Source organism: Mya arenaria, chromosome 5 (assembly GCF_026914265.1).
Source record: "Mya arenaria isolate MELC-2E11 chromosome 5, ASM2691426v1".
Lineage (NCBI taxonomy): Eukaryota > Metazoa > Mollusca > Bivalvia > Myida > Myidae > Mya > Mya arenaria.
In genome coordinates, this window is record NC_069126.1 from 46,089,587 (window position 1) to 46,102,669 (window position 13,083).

Sequence of the window (13,083 nt, forward strand, 5' to 3'; positions counted from 1 at the left end):
CATTCTATGATATTCAAATAAGAAGAAAAAGACTGTAATAGTGTAGTACAGCAGTATCAGACACTTATCGACACTATCCCAGCTATTTCCTAAATTTGAAAAGAAAACCAGGATGTTCACATTTAACAGCATTATAATTTCTGAGCAGTTTCAAAGCTAAGAATTGGTCAAACGTAAGCTTTAACTTTCCCCTGGACAAATACTGGACCAATGATATCTCATCCCATGAGAAAGTAACCCCTGTAGTGATCAAACCAACAACTAATGGTGAGCGGCAGAACCTTTACCGCTAGACCACACTCACCTCATAATACTTTCTTAAGCTTACTCGGTTAGTCAGATTTAAGATTGAAATTTGCTTTTGCACAGATTTTTTTTTATTATTTACAAAAACGTGTGATTATGTGGTTTAAAGTTTTTAACTTTAACTGCAGCATACCTTTTAAATATGTCTACATAAGGTACTTCTTCGTCTGTGGATCGAGTTGGGCTATCCTAGAAGTAGAAGAAGTGGTACTGAAAACTTGGTTAACATTTTCCGTTTTCGTTTTTACTTTATTCGTATTGTTGAGATACGTGTGAGTTTGTTGTCACAAACTAGCATAAATCCTCAGTCAATTAACAGTTAACTGACCGTTCCAAGGCGGTAAGACAGCTCCAGTTTTATACATTATATATGTTGTGTGTTGTTTGGTAAATTGCGCTTTGTTGTTTATGGTTTGCACGAATTTAAAATCCCGACGAAACATTCATACAAGAATTTAACATCTGTATTAGTTGACCCGCGTCAATTAAGCTAACATGTTTAGACAGAAAAGTTATGTTATCAAAAATCAAAATAATATATTAAACATTTAAAATTAATTTTGCATAATTCAAAAGAGAAAAAAAAATCTAAAATGAATACAATTGAGGAAGTTGTTTTTAAAATGCCCTTAAATTCGTTTTATCTTTATGATTCATGTTAATGTAACATAGATACATAAAAGTCATAATCAAACCAGGTCAGTCATTCTGAGATACTAATAAGCAACGTAAAATTAATGAGATGTTTCCATAATTTTGCAATTTTCATTGTTTTGGCGAAAAGACAGTGATGTAAATTCACTACAAAATCAATAAATATTAGTGATAAAGAATTGGGTATTCGACACTTATTATGCCAAGACTTGATGGTCAAATCTGTCATCGCTGGTATTTTATTTCCTCAAAGGCAGTACAGTCGAACCCCGTTGGCTCGAACTCCCAGGGACCGGCGAAAATACTTCGAGCGTCGGGAAATTCGAGCCAAGCGAGTTCGAGCCAACGGGTTTCGACTGATTTGGTTGCACTGTCATTAGCTAAAGGATGTATGAAATATAAATCATACCAGATATCCACAGTCATGAATAACTCAATGAGTTATTAGTTGAATAGTTTTTCATATGAATATTAGTCTTACCGGAAATGTTTAATGTAACTATTACTAAATCTTCAAGTTTAAGAACGCTGCATGATTCATACGATTCGTTGGTGAAATTTCTGTGAATGATTTGATTTTCATTAACCTGCTAACATTGTTTCGTAGACAGGTTATTGTTCTTTTTCTCCGTAGTCTAATCTTAGACCAAGGACTGAATGATGTCAAATATTTCCTTTATTGTAGGTTTCTCTATGACAAAACATGACAAAATATAGTCGGTGTTTCGTAATATGTTCACAGTTGACCCTTGCATCTAATCGCATTTTGTAAAATTGAATCATTTATGTATATATGATTGTATCAGTCAGTCAGGTTCTTAGGACATATATATTTCATTGCACACGCCAACCTTCAAACAGACCAGAACTGAACTTTAACAGCCTCCCCATTTACACAAACACCAAAGGACATAATAAAGAATGATGAAGATGAATGAATATCACATTTCATGTTATATACGTTCATAAGATTCAGGTCTTAAATATATTATATCTTTGTAAGCGCTCACTTATATGCTTAAACTAGCTATTTTCTTTTCTAAATACACATGATTCGTTAAAGACCACGATATTCAACGTTCAGAGAAACAAAAAGTAAAAAGAAATGTATTTCTGTATCATTTTGACATTTTTGTTTGTCCTTTAAGCTATATGAGTCAATAATTTGTATATAAATTAGAAAATCAAACGCCTCCAGTTTCAGATATCTTACGATTTGCGATTGATATGTTCAATTATAGAAGCTATTTAATTAATACATTTGTAGCTTTTTCACTTTTTCTTTGATTTCGTCTTTTCAACCATTCTTAGTTAACCCTAAACATGAAATTAAAATTGTCATAGCTATTCTAATCTCTGATGTTAGCTTAATCAAATAAGAGTTTCATGTATTATAGTGCCCCTTTTAAGCCGTTAACCCGGATGGCCTTCTCCAGGGATTACGAAGGGACTCCCGTCAGTAGTTCTAACATTTGTTCATCTGGCTACAAACGTCATCAATATCAAAACGTCGTTTATAAATAATTCTGGAACATAAGTACAAACTTTCTCTCTATAGAGTTATAAGAAAGCATAGCTTAACACTTTTTTCAACATGTGTTTATTTTTGTCTTTAATGACACTACATTAATGGAAAGACAATAACGCACATATTACACATTAAAGTAAAACTTGTTTTTAGCAAAATACTCAAAAGGCTCCAAATCAGTAGCTGGAGATTTAATAGGTCGATCGAGCGGACATTTAAACTTTATAATCTATTGAAAGTGTAATTTAAATTATAGGTGAAGGGGACACATATAAATACTGGTTTATTTTAACTTCTCATTTAATCGAATAACCAGGGGATCTACAATAGATATCCTCAATCACGATGCTACGTGAAAATTACATTCCCCTTTATTAAAGGATTTGTGGCAAACTGTTTGTGGAATTACTTCAAATATATTTAACTTCTTCAAAAATGTTTGCATAGAGGTTAATTTATTTAAATAAATGGTACAAATGTTAACGTTTTTAGGAGAGTTGGTTGTTCAGTTTTTCGTCGTTCTAATCAAGCGAAGCGCCCCCGTCTACTCATCATTTCAAACAATTACTCAGTGTGCTACCCAAAAGGGAATATAACTGCTGTCGTCGTCCAGTTTTTCTGCTGCAGAGGCCCCAACGATAACGTTTACAGCAGTGTCACTTTGACAAGAAAAATCGGTGATTTTGATTAATTATGTAGTTCATTAAATCTCAAAGTGGCCGGGGAACAGGGACTTTACAGGGAGGCAGTTACAGAAATAGAGGCAGAGGCAAAAGGGTTCGAAAGGTAAATTTAATAGATTTAGATTGATGATTTAAGTTTTAATTGATTCAGACGAAAAACAGCTGCGTTTCTTTTGTTTTTCAGAATGAGTTTGTTTAGCAGTTTGTTGAAAAGATTGGTAGCAATTCCGGAGTTCATTTTTTTTCAAATTTCAAATGAACTTGGAGAAAATAAATCACTTTATTGATAAATTATCGGGATGGCAACGTGTTGTTAAATCGGTACTCAAGATCTCTGATAATCTTCCGATCGAGTTCTCGGAAAAAAAGAAGAGACATGTATTTTATTCCTGTACGTTGGTCATCGCAGTATTGTTAATTTACGTACATGTTTTTTATATTTAATAAAGTGTAAAATGTATACTGCGTCAGGCAAAAAGTGGTGTTTCATTCTTATTATTAATGCACTATTAAATTTTTAAGCACGTATATCACACAAGTAAAGCGTATGCGAAACAATTATGAATATTTATGTCAAAAAGAAATCACGTCATAAAATCAGCATAAATATAATGTGTCACTCAGTGCCAATTAACTGGACAAAAATCAGAATTACGATTAACGAAATTCAATTGCTTCTGAGGAGTTCTTTCCGTTTTATGTTTTTATTGCGGAGCATTTTGGGCCACTATTAAAGGTTTATTCTACACCACACATTTGCACGGGCGGCATCTTGTTCAACGTATGAGTTTGCGATGTATGTCTACTCTATAAAATACTTTCTTAGAAACCATTTTCTTCAATCTTTAATGTTTTTGTTTAAATCATTATAATGAATAATTTTTAATTAAAAATGTTCACCAATCAACAGTGGAGATCATTACGCCCAGTTACAAAGCCATACATGAAATAAGCGTTCCTAGTTTTCAAGTCAACATGGATAATTTGGTGAAAACATTGCTTATTCACAACAGTGCAACATGCAAAGTGAAGCCATTAGTTGATAACTGTTTAACCTCACAATTGTCTGTTAATTTGATTGGGTCATTAATGTACCTAGCGGAGATTAGAGGGACTCTTGATTGTGTTTTGTTGGCAACGCACCAGTACTGTTACAAATATCAGAACCGTAATGTGATTACAGAGGATAACGTCATTTAGTGTAAGGGAGAGTGATTTTTCTGAATTTGGCCCATAGTCAGTATGTCGTCTGTATATCGTGCATTTAGCGAAAATTTTAAAGAACACCGTTTTTGCCATTTTACAAGTGCTCGAGTAGTAAATAAGTACTCGTGTACTCGATAATCGTAGTCATATCTAGTAATATTGTATGTGTATGTATCCATAGCATGGTGACAACATCAACAGTAAATATTTTAGCAATCGCCAATTATTTAATATGTTTGCGTTTTCAGCTGTTAGTAGTTTAAGTTTTACCAATCAAAATTTATGGGTGTTATACAAGTGTATGTTTTGATTTTCATTAAGAGTGTAACTTTAAATATTTTCCTTTCTATGATAAAAACGACGAAGACCCATATTTAAATCTATAAAAATGCTTGTTTTGAAGCGGAATGTTAATTATTCAGTTTATTCCTCAAACTTAAGCCTTTACGGTAGAATAACCTTTAGAAGATCAATGTGCAAACATAATTAAATTGAAAAAATTGAACGCGTATTATATGACTTTCTTAACGCAAATCATGCCAATCGATCTCAAATTAATAAACAATTAGTATAAGAATAACTTGCCACTGGATGGGTACCTGCCAGCTCATCGTTCTATACACTCAAGTTGTAATACTTTTTTCAGGCAGCCTCCATGTGTCATTTATGATCATATGTAAAACAGAAAGGTTTTTAAGAGATAAAGCCACAAAATAAGTAAGTGCAAATTTCTATTCGTTACAAAAACTAAGAAGGCATCTGCTTTTCAAAATAAGTCAGCAATAATATAGGTTTCGAATTAGGACTTAAGACATCGCAGCGGGTCACAATCGCCTCAAGCGTTTTCCCATTTGAAATATTGTTTTTGTAATTTAGAAGTGAATAATAAACGTTAATTTATAATGATAGAGAAAACCAATTTCCAGCGGCTTCTAGGAGAAGAATGATTATGCATTGCACAGAAATAAAACCCTCTGTTAAGGCATAATTAAGGCAAGCGTGATGGCCTTGCCCCATCTGATTTGTGACAAAATAAAATTACCATAGACTAAATGATAGAGAACCAGTTTAATGATGTGAAATGCGTCGGTGAGTAAAACAGACGTTTGTGTTATGATATTGACAGTCGAACTTTTCTGCTACAATAATACAGTGGAAACGTCAGTCCAATACCAAAAATGTTTTATCTGTTTTGACCCTATGATCAAAGACAAGAGCCGCTACTCATCGCGAACCACACAACGTCACAATCTTTAATATAGATGTTATAAACAATTGTGAATAAAAAGTTTGGATAAATCTATCAAGAGAGTTTGTATCGCTATCAAAATTGTATATTGTGACTACTTATTCGTATTTAAAAAGCTCAAACATGTGCATTTATGCTAAAATAAATATGTAATGAGTATTAAGTTATTTTCCAGAAGATAATTACAATTGAATTTGCGAAATACATTTTTATATTATATTTATATATATGTTCAAATTTACGTCGAAGCAGGTTGTTATATCATCAACGGTAAATGTTAGACTTGATACAAGGAGCGCATGAACATTAATTCTAAGAAATTACAATTTATATATGTAAAATTAATATTGCTATCCTGTGGGGTAGTCAATTATTTTAACATGGTGTTTTAACTATTTCTTTAATTCATTCCTGTATTTCGTGCATACTTGAACTGAATGTATGCATTCATCACTTTGTTTAAATGTTCAGTGATGATACAACTTTGTTATTTTGAATTTAAACAATTTACAGATGAATTGTACTCTAGCATAATTTAAACTTTACATTTCATAATGGTTTGCGTCCAACTTTTAGATATGATTTGATGGCCCCGTTGTACCATTGAATTGAGCACAGTCATTGTAAGAATAACATATCAGCCTTAGCCCTATAAGAACAAATAATTAAACAAAAGTCTTAACCAAGAGCTGCATTTGTTGTTGTTGTTTTTTTCTTTGCTTTTATCCACGATCAATCTTAAATCGATTTGCATATGGGTACGTTCCACGGATTATAACTCAATATAAGGTTTTAAATTTATTATGCATTCAAGCGATGCACCAGTTTGCAGCAATATTCGTATAGTCTTTATATTAGTAAATATTGCATATGTTACTACTGGCTAAGGTCACAAATCCGAACACTTTTTGATGTTTTTTACAATTATCTTGGTGAGTTTATGTTGTAGTAAGTTAAACTTTCGTATGAAACATTTTTGGTTCATGTGAAAACAGCTGCCAAAGTACAGATTCACGATCTCGTCAATTTTATGTCGAAAATCGTTCATTTGATGGACAGTAAATCACCGTTCAAATTATGCTATTGAGGGCACAAATACCGAACACTTGAAAGCGAAAATACATGGTCATACAATTATAATTAAAAAGTATGCTATATTAAATAAACACTTAGCTGCAAAGTAATTTATTGTTTCCGATTTTTTTTCAAAACATTCGCTTCGAATGTAAACCGTGATTTCTATTTATAAATATCTTGAATGTAGGTCAACATAACTGCAAAACCTAAAGATGCGCGTGCGCCTTCTGACGTAATTCCCCCATGTGCTACATTTTGATCTTTAAGCGTATAAACATTGAATGGCATTTTTTTAGAAAAATACTTAACAAAACAAGATGAAACTTCGCAAGTGTGACCAAAGCAAGCCTCTGTATTGATCTTGATCATCATAAATCGATCACGGTAAACAAATGCGTGTTTTAACCGGTGTTCGGGATTTGTGTCCTGTACGGAACTGTACCGTCAACCAGTATACGATGGTTATCGCATTAGTATTTGACAAAGACGATCGCATATACTACTGGTGTGTCATGTTAGTGAAAATGAATTTGGCCGATGTAAAGGCAAAAAATAACACAAGCAAACCTTTTTGTAGGGGTTTTAAAAGGAATAATAAAACTGAGAAAAATAAAATTACTTTTATTGTAAGTGAAACTCTCCGGCTTGCACTAATAAGTGCTAACAGGAACTTATCGGAAGTTTACATCCGGTGATGGGCACAAGTGGAACCACGCAAGGAAGTGAATTTGTTTTGAAACAGTCTTGATTTTCTTAATAAATTCTGTTCAGAAAATAATTATTCCAGCGAAATGGCTGGGGTCACACAATCAAAGATTCTAATGAAACTAATTCTAGGCTTGATAGACTTAAGTCGTGCTTAATATATGGAAATAAAGGTAACAAATACCCGATGTGAATAAAACAATATTTGAATTGTTGAAAAAAGGAAATTTCGACAACTAAATGCAAAAGCACAAAAGGTTTTGTTTTTTTAGTTTACTATTGCCGCTTATTTTGATTTAACTTAAGCTTAAGCCATTTGCAACTAATTTGATGAGTGAACATAATTCCGCTTTGTGCAACTTATTAGTGTATTATACCTACTCAATATATCACCAAAAAGCATGAAAAACATATTTTTGTCGATATATGTGGCTTTAGAAAATGAAAGTATATACCTTTCGGAACAATGACTTATTAACAGTGAAACAAATGTTTTTCAATTCAAACGAAAGCGTGAATATATCAACTTTAAAAGCTCGTTTTTAAATCTTTGCAGTTGCATCCCGTTGATTACTACTGAATACAAAATAAAACAAAAAGTTGACACTCATAAAAATTGTGCACAAAATTACTATCATACTCTGAAATCCACAACTTTCTCTTTTCATAACAATTGACTATAGCTTTCTGTTGACACTCGACATTGCGACCAGAGCGAGGCCGGGTCAGAGATACAAGATAACTGATTTCACTGAGTAGAATACGGGTCAAAGGTCACAGACTGATGAGCAGCTGGTGGAGAAAAGTGAGATTAAACTCTGATTGAGTTATACATGGAAAACGATATTATTATCTACAATCGAATGATGTTCGATAATAATTAAAGCTATAGTGTTATAAACAGTGGCATTATCGAGTGATTATTGAAATTATGAAAAAGGTGATTTTACTTATTACATGCTTGGCTGATCGAAACGTTCAAATGCAGTACGAGACGAGTCTTTGTCTTTCTTCTGTATTTTCAAACAGCATTGATAACTATGTTTCATTGATAAAACATTGTAAATGACTGTATTCTATAATTTTAGATTCATAGTTAGTTTTGATGAGTATTTATCGTCTATGTTATAGATAAATGACATGAATTTAAACCTTAATGGTTAATAATAGGCGGAGTGAGCGTGGCGAATGGATGAGTGGCAGAAGGTGTACCTTAAAACATCCGCAAAAGTCTTAAAAATTAAGACTAGAACTTGCTGATTGCATATCGTCAATTTTATCAGCTTGAAGTGTAGGTTGTATTCTAAATCTTTTTCACACTATTAATACAAACAGTAGCCATTTAGACATTGCATGAAGTGACTTCATTTCTTAAAAACAAGAATAACATACTAATGAAAGTAGAAGGTTTGAATAGAAGGGTAGGACAACTTTAATTATTTTGCTCAAAATGGGTATTTCTTTCAAAATATATATTTAATGCATTAGAGTTGTTTCGAATATGACTTTCACCCAATACAACTTAATATGTAACAACTAACGAAAATGGAAGATTATGAATCGGATTTTGTAAACGTACATGTTTACGGATAATGGCAGGATAGTAATCATTGAAAAAATGACACTAATGAATGAAACGGTCGTCACTTTGTTGATAATGTATTATGCAATATTTATGCGAAAAGCTACAGATACAAACAAGCTCAATAGCAAAAAGTTTAAACATAAGCCCGGTTTAATGCCACAAACGCAAAAGACATAGAACATAAAATCACAAACAAAAAACATGGAATAACAGCACAAAACACCACAAACAGAACAGTGCATACATACTTTATGTAAAATACTAGGTATGTTTATAAGGCAAACCGAATTAATCTAACTTTTCTCATAATTTATTGAACATGATCAAATAAGCGATTATTGTGAGCATGGTCGCATTAAACAAACGTTTGTTCGGGTTAATTAGATACAATTTTAACATTATGTCTTTGTTTATGAGCTTTCATCAATGTACTTTTAAACATGGTTTTAAAATTACGCCCGTTGCCATGAACTCAAAGTTCTATTAGTACCTTCGGCTCTAAATTCAGCCGACAATTATAAAGGAATAATTATGTTTAAGCACTTAAGAAAATATAAACTAGACAAACATTCCAACTTATTTCGAATTCATACCGAATGCAAATATATAATTCCAAAACTATATTTTTCTGTTTAAAGATAATTTGAAAGGTATAAATATTGGTCAGTTCGTCAATTAAAAATTGCAATTTGAGAATTTGTAAACTAATGTCGAAGCGATATAACTATGCCCGATGTTCAATATATAAATATTTATAATGATACCATTCATTTTAACATGCATATATATAACATTTACATTTAGAATATGTTTCATGTCTATACGAAAAAAACACCAATTACACATGTGACTTGTTTCAAAATGTTGCGTTTAATTTTGCTCCACACGCAAACGAATCCAGCTATTTTGTATCCAAGTTTCAGGTATTTTCTATAGGCATAATTACCCTTCTCGAAACATTGATTTACCAGAAATGTGTATGAAATTGTTCATGTTATTATCATGGCTAAGTTATGGATTGTAAGCTTTCTAAAAGAAAGTATTCTTCTAAACTATAAAGCTTAAAGAGCATGTATTGATTCTGTCAGATTCTTTAAGAGCACGGTGAAAAAAATATTACCTTCGGTCAAAAGCTCTTGGTTTATTATTGATGTCTCTCTGGCAATTATCAACTATAAGCCATGATAAAAGTAATATTATATTATTATTTATATTATAATAATTTAGATAGTTGCTTGTTTTGTCACTATTTACATTTGTAGAATCGTATAAAGCTTTAATTGCTATCACCCGAAACTATACACTGTTACCGATTTGATATGATAAGAAAGGAAAAACAGAGCGTTTTTGTTCCACGTGACCTAGTAGAATATTTCCGTATGGAAAATGACAAAACATAACGTTTTCTTAATTACCAGTCCATTTCGGGACGCTAACCTTTTATGTAAAATAAAGAACGGGGCCATTCACCGACGCGGCGCATTTTCCTAGATTAGCTTAATTGGTTGCTTAGATCACGTCATTTAGTATCGATTCTAAACAACCAAGTGACCGGAAAGGCCTTGATAAAACAGTCCTGATCAAGATATTGTATTATACGCAAAGACATCGCGGCTTCTTTAAATGCCTTTACTGATTGCAATGGAATACTTCAATGCAGGTAATTCCTAAAGAATTACCAGAGAGTCTGGAAAGTGAAGCTTCTTTAGCTCAAAATAACTGGTAGCATATGCTCAATTAACAATGGCTATTAGAAAACACATGTTTAGTAATGCTATGATGCATTGAGGAATACTTAGATTGATTCCGCGCAGCCTCGTTTGCCCGACAAAATTACAGCAAATGAAGGCGGAAGTAATCAGGATTTGGAAAGAGCGACTGATTCCAGATGCATGTTTATTGCTCTTTATATTAAACATATTTAAATTGTTGCACTGTGACACTCCGTTGTATATTTAGCAATATAGTTCCTAAAACATTGAAATGGGAAAAACCAACACGACCTTTCTACCTTTTTGCATAAATATTTATAAGTCTCTGTGCTTATGGTTTTTCGTGGTGTTGTTCGTTAGTTGTGTTTCTCTTAGGCCTAAAAGCTGCACTCTCATAGATTGACCGCTGCAATAGTGATTTTGTCTTGAAATCATCCATTCTATGCGTAAATATGTGGAAATTTAGCACGTTTTATATTTTTTATATTTAGTTTATTTTATTTTATGGCCCTTTAAGAAAAAATGAGTTGTTTGACATAAAACTTCAATTTTTGAGCGTATGAAGGAAATCTGTGATATGTGCTTTTGTCAGCAATCGAATATCACTGTTTTTACTGGTACAATTTGTTCGATTCAAAGACTTAATTAAATTATCAAAACGTTCGATTTGTGCGTGTGCAGCTTTCACAGTTTGTCTTTTACTTTTCAGCCTTATGTTTCCCTACAAAGATTTGTCTGACAATTTCATTGAATCATAGTTTTATAGTAGTAGTAGTAGTAGTAGTAGTAGTAGTAGTAGTAGTAGTAGTAGTAGTATTAGTAGTAGTAGTAGTAGTAGTAGATTGTTTATTATAGTGACATGTGTATCATACAAATAAATAACATAATTTATACAGTGAGAGTACACCCGGCCCCATGGGCCTATAGGTCACCTTTAAGAGTGAGTTAACATAGTTTTATAGTTTTGGCTTCTTTAGTATTAGTAAGAATATTGATATTTTATTTATTCATATCCCTTTATCTTAAATGGTTTCTGTGGGTTATGGCTATGTGATTATAAAGCAAACTTGTTTGTTTCAGTGTAAGATCGTAATATATTGCACAGAACGAGCACCAAAATGCATAGTTCATGACTGGCGTATCCACGAGCGAAAATATAATCATAACGCAATAAAATATTATTGGATTTATGTCGTATAAAGAGATATCTTCCGTAATTTTGCATTCATCGGAATAATCCAATTGGAGGGAAAGACGTTCATCAAGGGACACACAATGAGAATGTACTTATACCGGATGTTATTATCTGTCCTAATATTGGCCTCAACTTTTATTTGTGTCACGTATCTTAATACAGTTGGATTTATTGTGAACGAAACTATCGAAGAAGTCCTTCGAAACATGTGCGACAATGGCAATATGGCTTCTATTGAATTTATTAGCACTTGTTCATTTCCAAAGAATTTAAGGAAAACAAACATGATATTTACATAAGTCTTAAGTAATTTTTCCTGTGTTGATTAATTTGATTATTTGGTCAATTTTGTAAAAGAAATTAGTGTACATACGAGGGTATAGCCAGACGTTCGTGGAATTGCTTAATAAAATCAACACATTTTAACATTTTTCAACGAACGTCAGCTCGCTATATAATCTATTTCAGCTGTAAATGACATATACAATTTCAAACTTATACATACAAAATAAAGGAAACTACAGCTTTTTCATTAACATGAGGTCAGTATAGCACCCGCAGTTCAAACGTCAGAATCTGACGTCAACGTCATAACTTCTCAAAGTTAGAGCCGTTCGCCGCAATTCAACGTCGATGTCTAACTACCCACTGCCGGTAAATGTCATTGAACCACTTTGACTTGTAAGAATACAGGCGTATCTGAGCTTCACTCTGTAGTTCATGAAAGTTTTAAAGATATGCTGCATATTGTTTTCATTTTATCAAGCTTTTCCACGAACTTTTGGCTATGCCCTCGTACATACGCAAAGTGCGTTTATTTGGCAAGGTGTTATCCCAAAGAAAATGGCTATGAATTCGAATGCAATATCCACTGCATAATTAACCTATTTTTGTTTAGATTGAATCAGAATCGATATGCAAGCTCTTTAAATTGTTCGCCTCGCCTTGGACTTTATCGAGTGTAATTTACGATGTAATTAGTGTGACATTATAGATTAGTATCTATCAAAAATAATTAATTATTTTTTGTTAGTTTCCAATTCACATTGTTCATAAAAGTAAAAGAGCGTTTTATATTTTTTCATCGAATTTGCCGTTGTTACTAACCAGCCAGCAGCCCTTCGGCCTGTATGTTTTCGAGATAAAATCAGCAAGCCTTTATGGTAAAAGTCGTTATAAGAGA